At 35.2% G+C, this 17,360-nt stretch overlaps 1 non-coding gene across 1 annotated transcript; it reads right to left on the bottom strand.

Annotated features, from left to right (window-relative positions):
• Positions 1–1,209: 1,209 nt before the first annotated feature.
• Positions 1,210–1,276, bottom strand: LOC137752743 (small nucleolar RNA SNORD109A). The gene has a single exon (XR_011071277.1). It is a non-coding gene; the product is annotated as a small nucleolar RNA SNORD109A (small nucleolar RNA).
• Between the last annotated feature and the right edge of the window lie 16,084 nt (positions 1,277–17,360).

The raw sequence follows: 17,360 nt of genomic DNA, 5'->3' as shown, positions 1-17,360 counted from the left end.
TATACAGACCATTTTCCTTATTGATGGATGTTTCAATTTTAACAACAAATAATGATTAATTATTTAATATATGAAATTTCACTATCTCTACACTTGATTAACCCAACCCGATATCTTTTGTGAGATTAATGTACTATGGAAAATTGAATCTTTTTGTGTTTCAGGAAAATGAAGTACTTCCAGCTTTTGTATCATTTAAAATCTTCATGGCCTTAGAAAGATCTCAGAAAGTTTAATATATAATTTTTCACATCAAAAAATGAGAAACGCCTAATTAAAGTCAAATTCAACACTGAGAAGAGTAGCAATAATGACCCATAATGATCTTATGGATCTGACCAAAATGCTCTAACTCTGATGATCTCAATCATGGGGTCAACATTCTGAAACCATAATTTGTTACGGAAACTCCCAAGCACAGCTTAATTTCACCAAAGGATATTTCACTGCAATACGAAAATGTATTAAAAAACCAACAATTTTCCAAGATTCTCCATTTGTCAGTCCACCCAAAACTCTGATAAAATAAAATTTAAAATTTGGAAATGAAGGTAGAGGCAATAACCAAAGAAAAGAACATATCATGAAGATATAATTGAGTAAGCCATTGAACAGATGAACACAGAGACTTCAGGGTGTGGCACAGAGCACATGACATATGAATTTTAAAGGACTCAGGTATAGTTACTCACCCCTATTCTCTGAAGTGGAGGTCCTCATTTCAGCCCTTCTTCCTCAGAAAACCATAAATAAACAACAACAACAACAACAAAAGAAAGATATAGTCTCAAAAAATACTCAACACTAAAAATAACAAAGCACTAATACTGACTCCATGGTCAATATTTATTATAGGCATGCATGGTTCCCTTCTTTTAGCCCAACACTAATGAGGCTTTCAGTACCCATCACAATTGCTTGACCCCTTATTAATGCAACATTTCTTTTGTTTCCTCATTTATTACTCAAGAACATTTCCTTTAAACAAGTTCTATCTACATCTCTGTTCAAAGTGAGCAAAATGAAGCAAGTCTTGGATCACTTAGCATATATATAGCGAATATTGCCTCATAAGATAGGATGTTAATAATGCCTTGCCCTGGAGAAAGAAAAGGCATGCTTGCAGTAGTATTATGTCGTCAATGAGGGGTCACCAAATAAAGCCAGGCTATGAGGGTCTTATTTGTCCTATTAGAGGGGCATTCATCTGGACCTCAGATTGACATCTGGAATGAGTCCCTCAGCATCCTCAGACAATTTTTCTCATCATCGATCCAGACAAGCACCCTCCCAACAAATAAGCATTTCCATAGCCAGGCTTATTTTCTTCAGGCTTAACTACTGCATTATGAATAAAAAACAGCACATATACAGTAGACATTTTGTTTAGTAGTTGAACAATGGAACCCTCAACTACACAGCACAGTAGGCACATAACCATGGATTTTTCGAATAAGATAAAATAAAATCTATTGAGAAAATACAAAAAAATTAAGTCAACTAAAATTTCAAGGAGTAGTGGGGTAATATTTGTAAATGAGGTAGCAAATAAGGTTTGATTATCGTAGAAATATGAGTAAAAAATCTAAGTTCTGAAATGCTAGTAATAAAAAGATAAATAAATATTTTGGCACATTTAACTTTCACTAAAAGATTATTTTCATACATAATAAAATGGTATAAAAAGGAAATCTATCAATGGTTCTTAAATGTTAACCAAGTTACTTCAAAGAGAGATTTTTATTTAATAAAGGAAAGAAACAATAATGAAGATTCCATTAACAAAGTAGGCATACCTATAGGGAAAAATCTATCATAAAAGCATGCTCTCTGAGCGCCTGAAAGAATGAGCTGATAGGACTTGAATTTCTCACATCACTGGCCAGAACACAGACCAAAACTTTCAATAGCACCCGAGTAGCTGCTCACCTTTCCTCCTTGAAGTATGATAACTTTCTAGCCTTTGACCTGCAGCAGAACATCACAAAGAATATAAATCAGATTAGAAAATACATGAAATTCATTTAAAAATCAAGTACAACAATTGGTTCTATGTAATTAGTTATTGTACAGGCATCCCCACATGTCTAGTCCTCGTCACACAAATCATGGTTCCTTGGTCCTTTATCACCTTTGTCATTTCATTTCTTCACTTATTTCCTCTCTGAATTCTTCACTCTGCAAATAGTCAGTAATCCTGTCTACAATGCTATGCAAATTAGTGGCATAACAGTTTTCTTTTTAAGTGAGAAATTATAAAGTTGTATTCCACCAAATAAAGACTTTGTGAAAATGCTTTGTGATGGGTCAAATGAAAAGCACATGATAAAGGCGTTGTGAGACCTATATTCTGGAAGTAAGATAAGAACTCTGAAAATCTATTACAAGCAGCATATAGAAATGAATGGAGCAATGGCAAGAACAGAAAAATATCGATAGATGAGACAGTTCAAAAGATAAATGGAAATTATAAAAAAAGAACCAAATGAAAAAAGACATTAGAGAGAGGTAAGACATAAGTGGAATTAAGATGGAGTAAGATTGGCTTGTCTTTTCTCCACACAAAATGCAATTACGAATCCTAGGAGTAGTACATCTACAACCTAACAGAGGTCTCTGAAGGATAAAGGCCTGCAAGTAAACTGGGGAACTCAGAGTGCTAAGTAAAAGGAACTAGACCCTAGACGCTAAGTAATGTTTGATTCCATTTAAATGACATTTTGTAAAAGGCAAAACTATAGAAACAGTGATTGCAAGAAATTGTGGAGTAGAAGGAGGAGAAACACAAGGGGATTTTAGGGGTAATGGAAACCCTCCACATCATGATTGTGGTGCTAGATATACTATTATATACCTTTGTCAAAACCCACAGAACTGTACACGACAAAGGGTGTGTTTTACTGTACATAAAATAAAAAGTATATAAGAGGTACAAATACAAAATTGAAAAAAGGCTGGGACAGGGACTTCCCTGGTGGTCCAGTGGTAAAGAATCCACCTTCCAATGCAGGGGACACGGGTTCAATCCCTGGTCGGGGAACTAAGATCCCACATACAGTGGGGCAAATAAGCTCGTGCACCACAACTACTGAGCTCACGCGCCTTGACTAGAGAGCCCGCGTGCCGCAAACTACAGAGCCCATGCTCTCTGGAGCCCGGGCACCACAACTACAGAGCCCACACGCTCTGGAGTCCGCACGCCACACCTAGAGAAGAGAAAACCAGCACGCCACAACTAGAGAGAAGCCCGCACGCTGCAATGAAGTGCCCACGCATTGCAACAAAAGATCCCGCGTGCCTCAGCAAAGATCCCACATGCCGCAAATAAGACCTGATGCAGTCAAATAAGTTAATTAATTTAAAAATATTTTTTTAAAAAAGAAGAAAGGCTGGACTGAACACTGGGCCTAGTATTCATGTACCCACTCCACACTCTCATGTATTGAGCCTATATATTTGTTAGCAGGCACACACTCAAAGGAATACCATTTAATAAGGAACCAGATACTCAGATATCAAATGTTGAATACATGCAAAACTTGTAGCACTCAAAGCTACCCAAACTGTGAGCTAACACTAAAATGAGTTAGCTAACATCTTCCCTCACTTGCTTAGAATAGAAATACAGTACTGTTCAACAACAGTGATTTTCTCTCTCATTTTCTTCAGATTTGTCACAATGTATGAATATATGATCCAGACACATTCATACAAAAGGGCACCTTTTGCTGGCTGCCTGTGAGAAAGGATAGACCCTGAAGACACCCAAGAAATAACAGTCATTCATAACCCTGGAAACATACTAAACCACTTGATTTACACGTGAAAATTGAAGATGACAATGAATAAGGGAGGCTACACCAGCTATTAAACTAATGAGAGAAAGTTTTTCATTTCAGTTCTTCATGAACATTATGAGTAAAATCAATATATTTCTGTGGCAAAATTCTACTGATCCGAATGATCCTACTGTCCTTGAATAATATTTAATTCACTTATTCGAGACCCTTTCTCCATCATAATTAATGTTGTAAGATAAGGAAATGCTTTGTATGTAAACCAACATTGATTCCATAACATTTAAAACAAAAAACATAAAAGCAAAAATGCACAATAATAAAAAGTATATATACCCATTGAATCAACCAGGTATGAGGCAATGGGCTTCAACTGTGTTTATCTTGGTTTTTCAATTTACTTAATTATTTCTACAGTAAGACTTTCCACCAATATTCAACAAGATATTCACTGTGCACAGAGTTGTACACCTTCAAATGAAACAAGTATGATCTTAAAGTCCTGGTCAGACAGCTCCTCAAAATGTTAAACATAGAGTTACCATATTCTCATCCCTAAAAGAAGTAAATCTCTACACAGGTATTTATAGCAAGATTATTCAAAACAGCCAAAGAGTAGAAATAACCCAAATAGCCACTAACTGATGAATGAATAAGCAAAATGTGATATATCTATAAATGGAATATTACTCATCCATAAAAAGAAATGGAGTTCCGATACACGTCATAAAGTGGCTGAACCTTGAAAATATTATGCTAAGTGAATTGTGGGTAAAAAAACTTGTTCTATTGGAAATGGTTCAAATGCAGATACAGATAAGACTCACTGGTATCATAGTATTCATACACTTACTCCACACTTTCATATTTCCTGAGCATGTATGTACACCTGAAGCCATATGCTTCAAGATATTCTTCTTTTCACATATTATTTTATACTATCATTTTGACCTAATTTCAGACTTAAAGTCTTATAGCTGTAAATCAACTATACTTAAATAAATGTTTTAAAAAGAATATTTTAAAAAGTATCCTGTTTCTCTTCAAATTTTCTCCAATAAGTTCTAGCATCCTTTGATGTTCCTGGTTGAAACAATTTTTGAATATTATGATTATTGCCAAATGTTGAGTTCTTATAGCCTATCATTCCTATAATGTTCCTTGCAGCTTTCTGTAGTAAAGAACTTTACTTTCTACCCTATTAATTCATTCATTCATTCACATATTAGTTTAATAATATTATAAACATCTTAACATCATTAATCAGTTTTATCATCCTTAAAGAGATTTACCAGCTCCAAACATCCCCAAATTGTACCAGTCAAAACCAGAGGCTGAACAGCTCAGTGTCCAGCAGTCCTCTTTGACAGATGCAGCCTTACCCATATATGACTGGTTTTTCCTTCTGTACTTATCTTCCTCCTTCAGTATTCTCAACGTTACAGAGCCCCAACTGTGAGTATCTTATGTAGGTCCATTTCCCCTCAAGATACCAGAAGATAAAAAGGCAAAGTTAGAATAACATAGCACATACCTTGCTATAAACCACCCAAATTTTTAAACATACCTTAGCCACTGTTATGGCACAGTCAGGCAAAACTTATGTCACAATTCACTCTGCTTATCATTCTGGCCAACATTTTTGTTACTAGCTGAGAATTACTAATGAACCACACTTGTAAGACACAGTGTTGTCTTTAGAAAAGTGTTAGAATGGATACAGATAACTGGAGAAAAGTGAATTGATTATAGAACACATATTCATATGAGGTAGATAGTTTATAATCCAGACCATATGGTCATAAAGTACAATTTGAAAAATATTCCAATAGGAGATTATGGCATTTGAATCCATATCGGTTGGGGATTATTTCTTCACTCCAAGATCCTCATTGGTCCTTTCCCTGATATCTACAGTATTTGTCTTGTTATTGCCTATCACCAAGTCTGATCCAAAGTTGATTTCTTCCATTTACTGATACTCCTCTTACTGGCCATTTCTCTTTGGACTTTGATCTATGCCCCATTCTCTATCTATGAAATGGTTTCTGCCGAAGAACACTGTCCCATCACCCAAGCACTGGTGCCCCATATTTCTAGAGGTCATTCTGTGTAGATTTATGCCACAGAATTTCCCACAAACCAATGTCCTATTCATCTTTTTCTCCTGTTCCGGCAATATCTCAACACATACACTTTTTAGCCTAAAGAACTAAACTTGAGAATTCTCATGGCTCTGACCTTAACAACACAGAGAAAACAAATATGACCTCAGAAATGTGTGTCTTTTCCCCAAACATGGGGAGATTTAGCAAAATATAAGTATTTTTAATTATCATCTACCAAAGGCTGTGACACTGAGTGTGTGGGGTTTTTTAAGTTGTGAATAACAGAATGAATTGCACAATCAAATTTAGTTTCAAACTCAGTCTCTATCTTCTTATCTTATAAAAAGGAATGAATATTCTAATCTGCTATTATGGTTATTATTAGCATTAAATGAGATAATCCATGAAAAAGTATTTATCTCAGCATGTGGTAGTACACATACTAAGAATTCAATAATTGCTATATATAATTGAAATATATATATTTGAAACTACACCACACACACACACACACACACAGATAATAGTAAAATAATGAACCAAACTCATCATCAACAGTTTTTGAACATTCTTCCTGTAAAATTCGTTTATTGACCATATCCAAACAATCACATACATATATCATTTTATGTGAATGAAATACAATATTAATGCCTCAAACATAGTTGATACTCAGTAACTGATGGACAAATGAACTTTTGAAAAACCTGGATTTTCATATCAATTAATTTCAGTATACATTACCATATATAACTGAATACAATTCAGTTAGATAAATGAATCATCATTAATTTACCTAACATTATGACTTGATAAACAGATTACTTATAATTTTACAAGTATAACTAAGGCTCTCATGAGTACCCTTGAGTTTATATACACATTTGAACACTCCTTATTATATCTTATAGGTAAATTTCTAAAAATAAAATTGTTAGTCAAAATGTGCTAATTTCCATCTAATACATATTTTTCCACTGTCTATTGAAAAGACTGTAACACACAAGGAGTCCCAAATTCTCCACACTTTGTTAACAAATGTGCCTGTTAATCTAATAGGTGAAAAAGTAACTGTTGATTTATTTTAATATGCATGTTTCTGTCTGTGTTTAAACACACATACATATATTTATTTCATTATATATGTATAATGATTGATAATTATTTAATATATATTTAATATTACATTATAAAGATAGATATGGTTGAGTATATTTTTATGTGTTCTTGGCCATTCACGATACTTACCTTTTATGAATTGCTCATCTATGTGTTTTCCCACTTTTGTACTGGAATGCTTGTCTTTTTCTAATTGATTTGGGTGAGCCTTTCATAGAATATTAACACTGAACTGGTCATATATGTAAATATACAGGTACATTTTCAATTGACTGCAGAATAAGCAATAGCCCAAATTTAATTTTAAGTTAGCGCGTTTTAGATACTTTTTCTCTCCTCTAAACCCTCCAATGCAGATAACATGAAGAAAACTTGGAAAACACAGTTTAACTGGATTAAAGATTGTATCCATTAGCTATTTATACTGTTGACTCTTTCACATTTTTACAAACTAGGTTACATGATAGCCTTGGAAGATACAAATCCTATTCTGAGATGTTGAAACAATTACAAAAACTGGTCAAATGATGTCAAAATAGACTGAAGTCAATGCCTAAGGAGACTGGATACCACCAAGGAAACTGATAGATAACATTTTGACTTGAAATGTGCTGAAGGAGAAAAGAAGGCAGGCAAGATTTTGGACACAATCCTTGAGGACTTTATAAATGGAATGTGGGAGAAATATGCTCAACTTAAAAATATAATTTATTGGTTACAACTGGAAAGGGGTTCATATCACTCCAGTCATTTACACAGTTTTACATTGTTTAGGTTATGATGGCATGTAGTATTCATTTATAGCACTCTCTTATGAGTGAGATTTAGCAGAGGAACTAAAATAATTTTCATGAAAATAAAATAGGGAAATAATTTTCAGATATTTTTACCATGTAGTGGGGTTAATCCGATTATTTTCCAGGTTCTGATTTAACCAATGCTCTAGTTCAGCATGTGGTACTCAAGCCCACAGCCTGCTGTTGTAAATAAAGTATTACTGGAACACAGCCACACTCATTCAATTACACATTGTGTTTAGCTGCTTTCACGCTACATTAGAAGAGTAGATTAGCTGCAACAGAGTTCATAAATCCTAAAAAGCTGAAATCATTTGTTATTTGGCCTTTTACAGAAAAGGTTTACCAATCCATGGTCTAAAGTAAACTGAGGTGATAACGCCATGTAATTAAAACTGAGTTTTAAAATATGGAAGCATAGGTGGACTGAAAAGGCAGAGCTCTCATATTTAGACGAAATTTTCTCACGTAAGCTGACACAGAATATAGGCAACTCTATTTTGATTTTTCAAATGTGAGCATAGTAGTAAGTCCAGAGTTCCTGCTAGATGGGTCCCTGAGTTACTGGTCCACAGTCCTCATGTTCTCTTCTTGTTTTCTCCTTATACATCATCACTTCAGAGACCACTGTCATCACTGTCCTTTCACATGGGAGGTAACCCCCTTGTTTTCCTATTGCCATACTCTTCTGCCTATTATACCTAATAAAGGCATGGATGGAGAGATAGATAAATCGATGATACACAAAAGATCGTTTATAAGATGGATGATTGAACTTGAATAATAACTTATCTATTAATAAGTTAATAGGCAGATGATAGTTAGAGATATACAGATAAATACAGAAGATAAAGTGATAGATAGACAGACAGATAGATGATAAAGTAGAATGGGGCAGAATTTGAGAATCATTAACATAAGACATTACAACACCAAAGTGCTTCTCAAAACTGAGCACTTCTGCTTCCACAGAAACTTATTTATCTTACATGTCCATTGGAATGTTATTTCTAAATTTCTCATAAGATCAAGGATGGTAGTATGTTTTGGTGACAATGTACATTGCAAAAACTACAACAGCTTCCTCTTTCCTGTATGATTGTCATAGGAGTTCACATGTGGGAATCATGTGAAAGCAAAAAAATATGCCATTCAAATCAAACACATACAATTCAAAGGTTAATTTCATTCTCCCTAAATTCAGAGGTTGTGAGGTACCCATGTCCCACTTATCTTCAATAAAGGGATATTATTTCAAGAGATGGATCAATTCTGTGTTAAGAGAACTCATACCAAATGTTTACATCACAGCACAATTCACAAAATATTCCGTATTTCTATGCCTTGACCAAATGGTAATATTATCAATTAATTAAATGAAATATTTCTAACATCAATTCACTCCAATCTTTTTACCTTGCTTTTTCTCTTTAACAGAGTCATCCATTTACTCTCTAACTAACTTATTATTTTATTGTAAATACCATGAAAGCAAAACTAGCCATTTAAAAGTATGGAATGATGATTTTCTGTACGACTCTCTGGGTAAGACAAGAATATAAATAAAACCAACTCCCTGTCAAGGGGAGCTCATTTTTCAAAACTGTCAAGAGACACAGAGAGCAACACATAAAAACAAACTGTTTAGTTAAGAACTCTTCATAACAACCGTTTGTTAAAGCATCTATCACATCCTGCTTTGCTAGCCCAAACTTTTGCTTCAACTATTTTCTATACCAACTACCCCAAAAATGGATTTTATTTCAATGAAGCAGAGAAAACCATGGACTATTATCTTTAAAGTACTAGGGGAAAAAGTTAAATCATAATTCTATATTCAGTAACTATATTCCTCAATAAAGAGGACTAAAAAAAAGACACTGTCAGATAAAAGAAAACTAAGAAAAATTATCACCAGCACTACTGGTGCTAAAGAAAGCTCTTTGGGAAGATAAATAATGATAACAGAAGGAAACATGGATCTTCCGGATAGAATGAAAAGCTTTAAAACTGGTTAATATGTGGGTAATTATGAAATGTTTTCCCTCTTAAATTCTTAAAAATAAATATACCTATTTAAAACAATTATTCCATTGGCTATATGGTTTAGAGTAGATATAGATGTAATATATATGACATCTCTAGCATAACAAGGGGCAGAGACCAAGTAAATAGGTATGTATGTTTCCAAGATTCTTCTGTTTATGTGAAGTGATTTAATGGTCTTAAACACTGAAATAACTAAACATGTATATTGAAATCACTAGAAAACCACTAAAAAACTACAAAAAGGCAGAGTTAAAAAGGTTAAGGAAAATGGAATTCTGAAAAAGAAATTAAACAATCTGGTGGGAATGTAAATTGATACAGCCACTATGGAGAACAGTATGGAGGTTCCTTAAAAAACTAAAAATAGAACTACCATACGACCCAGCAATCCCACTACTGGGCATATACTCTGAGAAAACCATAATTCAAAAAGAGTCATGAACCAAAATGTTCATTGCAGCTCTATTTACAATAGCCAGGACATGGAAGCAACCTAAGTGTTCATCACTGGATGAATGGATAAAGAAGATGTGGTACATATATACAGTGGAATATTCCTCAGCCATAAAAAGAAACGAAATGGAGTTATTTGTAGTGAGGTGGATGGAGTTAGAGTCTGTCATACAGAGTGAAGTAAGTCAGAAAGAGAAAAACAAATACAGTATGCTAACACATATATATGGAATCTAAGGGAAAAAAAGGTCATGAAGAACCTAGTGGCAAGACAGGAATAAAGACACAGACCTACTAGAGAATGGACTTGAGGATATGGGGAGGGGGAAGGGTAAGATGTGACAAAGAGAGAGAGTGGCATGGACATATATACACCACCAAACGTAAAATAGATAGCTAGTGGGAAGCAACCGCATAGCACAGAGAGATCAGCTCTGTGCTTTGTGACCACCTAGAGGTGTGGGGTAGGGAGGGCGGGAGGGAGGGAGATGCAAGAGGGAAGAGATATGGGAACATATGTATATGTATAACTGATTCACTTTGTTATAAAGCAGAAACTAACACACCATTGTAAAGCAATTATACTCCAATAAAGATGTTAAAAATAAATAAATAAATAAACAATCAAAAGCAAGACAGAGAAGAAGGGAAGGAAGAACAAAAAAACAGAAGATAGACACTGATAAGGAGTACACACTTACATAGAAAAAAACAATAAAAGAGGTGGACTTAAATCCACTTTTTCAATAATTATATTAAGTGAACATTGAATAAACACTCCAACTGTTAACAGTTAAAACATAACCCAACTATATGCCATCTAATAATGACAATATTTTATACATAAAGATATAGGTTAAAAGGAAGAAAAGATGAAAAGATACACCATACTAACAGCAAGCATATGAAACCTAGAGTAGTTATATTAGTTTCTGATACAGTGAACTTCAAGTTAATGTATTACCAGAGATAGAGACATTTCATAATATAAGAGGGTCAATTTATAAGGGAGACATAATAATCATGAAAATTTATATGACTAATAACAAAGTTTCAGATTACATGAAATGAAACTGACAGAAATAAGGGGAGTAACAGACAAATCCACAATCATAGTTGGTGACTTTAAACTCTACTCTTTCAGTAATTTATAGACCAAAACACAATATCAGTCATAGAAGATATGAACAATATATATCAACCATTTAAACCTAATGGACATTTATAAAACACTATAGCAAACAGCTTTAGAACGAACGCACTTTTTTAAGTGTCTATGGCATATTCACCAAGATAAACCATATACCAGGCCAAAATCTTTAAAATTTTTAAAATCCCTCAACTAATGTAGAATATATTCACTGATCATAATGAAAATTAGAAATCCATACAATAAAATGTCTTTGAAGAATAAAAGGAAACAGTGAAGGACTTACATATTTGTATAGCTAATGAAATTCGTGTAGCTAATAAAAGTTTCTCTGATTTTTCATAATTGTACGATCTTAACTTAGTTCAGCTTTAGAGTTAAGCAATCCTTACTTGCAAGAGTAAGTCAGCACAAGATTGAAATGCAACCCTAGAATATTGTTCCCACACCTCAGGAAGAGGTTTGACAGAAAAAAATATTTTTACTGTCATTAACATGGGGCACCCTACCCAAATCTAAGAAAATTTGGAAGATTAAATTCTTATTAAAGAAAGTACTTCAAGTTTCAAAAAACAATATTAGAGGAAAGGGAAAAATTCTGACTGAAAAACAAGATACAAAACTTTAGGAATTGGGAGTCAACAAGATGGTGACAAAGGAGCTCCCCTCCTCATACAGACACGCCAAATGTACAGCTACACATGGAGCAATTTACTCTGAAAGGGACCCAGAAACTAGCTGAGCAACTCCTACAAGTAGGACAAATGAGAAAATACGCACATCAAAATAGGTAGGAAAGGCTGTTCCTTCCACACTCTTGGCATCAACTCCACCCTCAGCACAGTGCCTTACAATCAGGAGAGAAGCCCCAACTTCTAGCTTCTCCCTGAAAACCAAAGGGCTTGGACTCCATATCTAGCACACCAACTGCTAAGACCCACCAGAGGGAAAAGCTCACAAAATCCCTTGCTCTAAAAACCAATGGAGCTTGTGTCCACAAGACTTATAACAGTATAGCAAAAAAAGAAACAATTCTTAATAAGCATGCAAGCACTCACCAAGGCTATCATTCCAGCAATCAGCATAGAGGGAACAGGCAAAATTGTACACCTCACAGTTTTCCCCTGAAAGAGTATCTGCATACTTTAAAAGCTGCCACCTAAAGGCCAGTCTTCTAACTTAGCAGGCACTAGGGGCTGGCTGTGATCCTCCCCAGAGAACGGGGAAGTGGACACAACTCCTCCCCACTCCAGATGGCTCTAATTTCCTAGTATCTCCCTGGAATAGCCTTGTACACATGCCTACACCCAAGATTTTATAGCTTCTGCTCGAGAAATGGGTCACCAGACCATCAGTCTTATAGTTAAAGGGGGTTCCATTCACAAGTTCCACAGGACCATAGAAAACAAAGGAGCAATTCCTAGCTGGCTATCCCCTAGGCTCAGTGAGAAGGAGAAAGCAAAATTACCCATCTCCCAATCGTTCCCTGAAAGAGGTTTACCTGTATACTGTAAAAGATGGAAAGATATACTTTATTCTTGGATTGGAAGAATTAATATTGTTAAAATGACCATAATACCCAAGGCAATCTGCAGATACAATGCAATCCCTATCAAACTACCAATGGCATTTTTCACAGAACTAGAACAAATGATTTTTAAATTTGCATGGAAAAACAAACAAACCCAAATAGCTGAAACAATCTGGAGAAGAAGAACAGAGCTGGAGGAATCATGCTCCCTGACTTCAGACTATACTACAAAGTTACAATAATCAAAACAGGGCTTCCCTGGTGGTGCAGTGGTTGAGAATCTGCCTGCCAATGCAGGGGACACAGGTTCGAGCCCTGGTCTGGGAAGATCTCACATGCCATGGAGCAACTAGGCCTGTGAGCCACAACTACTGAGCCTGCGCGTCTGGAGCTTGTGCTCCACAACAAGAGAGGACGCAACAGTGAGAGGCCCGTGCACCGTGATGAAGAGTGGCCCCAGCTCGCCACAACTAGAGAAAGCCCTCGCACAGAAACGAAGACCCAACACAGCCAAAAATAAATATAAATTAAAAAAAAAAAAAAAACAAAAAAACCAGCATGGTACTGGCACAAAAACAAACACATAGATCAATGGAACAGAACAGAGCCCAGAAAGAAACCAAAAACTTATAGTCAATTAATCTATGACAAAGGAGGCAAAAATACACAGTGGAGAAATGACAGTCTCTTCAATAAGTGGTATTGGGAAAACAGGACAGCTACATGTAAAAGAATGATATTAAAACATTCTCTAACATCATATACAAAAATAAACTCAAAATGTATTAAAGACCTAAATGTAAGACTGGCAACCACAAAATTACTAGAGGAAAACATAGGCAGAACACTCTTTGACATAAATCGGGGCAATATTTTTAGGATCTGTCTCCTAAAGCAAAAGAAATAAAAGCAAAAATAAACAAATGAAACCTAATCAAACTTAAAAGCTTTTGCACAGCAAAGTAAACCATTAACAAAACGAAAAGACAACCTACATAATGGGAGAAAATATTTGCAAATGATATGACCAATAAGGGGTTAATATCCAACGTACATGAACAGTTTATACCACTCATCATCTAAACAGCAAACAACAACAGTAAATGGTCAGAAGACCTGAATAGACATTTTTCCAAAGAGGACATGCAGATGGCCAACAGGCACATTAAAAGATGCTCAACAACGCTAATCATCAGGGAACTGCAAATCAAAACCACAATGATATATCACCTCACACCTTCAGAATGGCTATCATCAAAAATTACACAAATAACGAATGTTGGCGAGGATGTGCAGAAAAGTGAACTCTTGTACACTGTTGGTGGGAATGTAACTTGGCACAGCCACTGTGAAAAACAGTATGGAGGTTTCTCAAAACACTAACAATAGAACTACCATCTAACCGAGCAATCCCACTCTTGGGTATATATCCAAAAAACCAAAAACCCTAATTCAAAAAGATACATGCACCCCAATGTTCATAGCAGCATTATTTACAATTGTTAAGATACAAAAGCAACCTAAGTGTCCATCAACAGATGAATGGATAAAGAAGATGTGAGATACATAGATAGATAGAGAGAGAGATAGGGAGATAGATAGAGAGGTGTGTATATACATATATACATACACATACAGTGGAATATTTCTCAGCCGTACAAAAGAAGGAAATTTTGCCATTTGCAACAACATCAATGGACTTGGAGGCTATTGTGCTAAGTGAAATAAGTCAGCCAGAGAAAGACAAATACTGTAATGATATCACTTATATGTAAGATCTAAAAATACAACAAACTAGTGAATATAACAAAAAAGAAGCAGACTCACAGATATAAAGAACAAACTAGTGGTTACCAGTGAGGAGAAGAAACTGGGGAGGGGCAATAGAGAGGTAAGGGATTAAGAGATACAAACTATTGTGTATAAAATAAGCTACAAGGATATATTGTACAACAAAGGGGATTTAGCCAGTATTTTATAATCATTATAAATAGAGTATAACCTTTAAAAATTGTGTATCACCATATTGTACACCTGTAATTTTTGTAATATTGTACATAATATTGTACCTCAACTTCACTTCAATTTAAAAAAAACACTGACACTCTGCCTTCTCCCTCTAGTCCACTCCAATAGCCCAGGAAGCATCTTCTACCCACATCTAGTGCCCCAGCTTTTACGGCAGCCACCTGAGGGACAGGCCCCAATATCACCTAGCTCTACCACCGAAGGGGACTTGCATTCACAAGTCCCACATGACTTTAGCAAACACAGAAATAGTTCTTAATGGATGCAGGAGCACCCCCACTTCATGTTTATACACCCAGGTCCACAACAGAGGGAGTAGTCAAAAATGTCCACCTCCCAGTTTATTCCTGAAAGACAGTCAATTACACACTTTCCCAGCTGCTGCCTGAGGGACAAGCTTCTATTCAGTCAGCATCTAGGTGCTAACTGTGAACTCCCTTTGGGACACAAATAGGTCTTGGCACATCCAAAACTACTGGGAGCCGCTAAGAACAAAGGAGGTGTGGACAATCACAAAGGCTGGATTGACAAATGGGAGCTTGGGCTGGGCTGATCAACAAGGTTCATCTCCTACATGAGACAATTCTGTCAAGACTGGGAGAGGTTGCTCTTTTGCCTAATGCACAGAAACAACACAGAGAGTCAAGAAAAATGAAGAAACACAAGAAAATATTTGAAATAAAACAACAAAACAAACAACCAGAAACAGATCTTATTAAAATGAAGATAAGTGATTTCCCTGAAAGAGTGTTCAAAATAATGGTCATAAAGATGCTCATCAAAGACAAGAGAGAAATGTAGGAACAAAATGAGAATTTTAACCAAGACACAGGAAAAATTTTACAAGTACCAAACAGAAATCACAGAGCTAAAGAATATAGCCAAACTAAAAAATTCAGTAGAGGGGTTCAACAGTAGACTGGATCAAGTGAAAGAAAGAATCAGCAAAATTGAACACAGTGCAGTGGAAGTCATCCTCTCAGGTAAGTCAAAAGAAAGAATTAAAAAGTGCAAATAGCTTTCGGAACTTATGGGATACTAGCAAACAAACCAATATATGTGTTATAGAGGTCCCAGAAATAGAATATCGAGAGAAAGGAGCAGAAGGCTTATTCAAAGAAATAATGGCTGAAAATTTCCCTAATGTAGGGAAAAAAAGACACATCCAGATCCAGGAATCTCAGAAAATATCAAAAAAAAAAAAAAAAAAAAAAAAAGAATCCAAAGAGACCCACACCAAGATACATTATAATTAAACTGTCAAATGCTAAAGACTAGGAGAGAATCTTAAAAGCAGCGTGAGAAAGCAAGTTATGTACAAGGGAAACCCCATAACACTATCAGCAAATATTTCAGCAGAAACCTTGGAGGCCAGAAGGGTGTGCAATGATGTATTCAAAGTGCTGAAATAAAAAAAACACCAAGAATACTCTACCCAGCAAACTGGTTTCTCAGAATTAAATGAGAAATAAGGAGTTTTCCAGGAAAACAAAGCTAAAAGAGTTCATCATTACTAGACCAATCTTTTAAGAAATGTTAAAGGGTGTTCTTCAAGCTGTAATGAAAGGATGTTAATTAGAAGAAGAAAAACATATGAAAGTAAAAAATTCACCAATAAATGTAAATATACAGTTAAATTCACAATACTCTAATGTTGTAATGGTGATGGGTAAATCACTTATAACTCTAGAATAAAGATTAAAAGACAAAAATATTAAAATAACTACAACAATAATTTGTTATTGTATACACAATGTAAAAAGATGCAAATTGTGACATCAAAAACATAGTATGTAGGGGTGGGGGAGCATTGGTATGCATTTGTTATTATCAGCTTAAAATAGACTGCTGTACATAAAAGATGTTTTATGTAAGCTTCATGGTAACCACATAGCAAAAGCCTATACTAAATACACAAAAGATAAAGAGAAAGGAATCAAAGCATACTACTACTCCAAAAAATCATCAAATCACAAAGAAACAGAGCAAGAGAGGAGGAAAGGAAAAACGGAATTACAAAACAGCCAGAAAACAATTAACAAAATGGCAATAATAAGTCCATACTTATCAATAATTACTTTAATGTAAATGGACTAAATTCTCCAATCAGAAGCTAGGTGAGCAGACTTCCCTGGCTGTCCAGTGGTTAAGATGCCACACTTCCAATGCAGGAGGCACGGGTTCGATCCCTGGCTGGGGAACAAAGATCCTACAAGCCACGTGGCCTGGCCAAAAAAAAAAAAAAAAAAAAAAAGCTAGGTGATATTGGGGCCTGTCCCTCAGGTGGCTGCCATACAAACTGGCTAGATGGATTAAAAAAAAAAAGAC

This window comes from Eschrichtius robustus, chromosome 1 (genome assembly GCF_028021215.1).
Source record: "Eschrichtius robustus isolate mEscRob2 chromosome 1, mEscRob2.pri, whole genome shotgun sequence".
NCBI lineage: Eukaryota > Metazoa > Chordata > Mammalia > Artiodactyla > Eschrichtiidae > Eschrichtius > Eschrichtius robustus.
The sequence above is the reverse complement of the archived record's forward strand: the minus strand, read 5'-3'. Positions and strand labels throughout refer to the sequence as shown.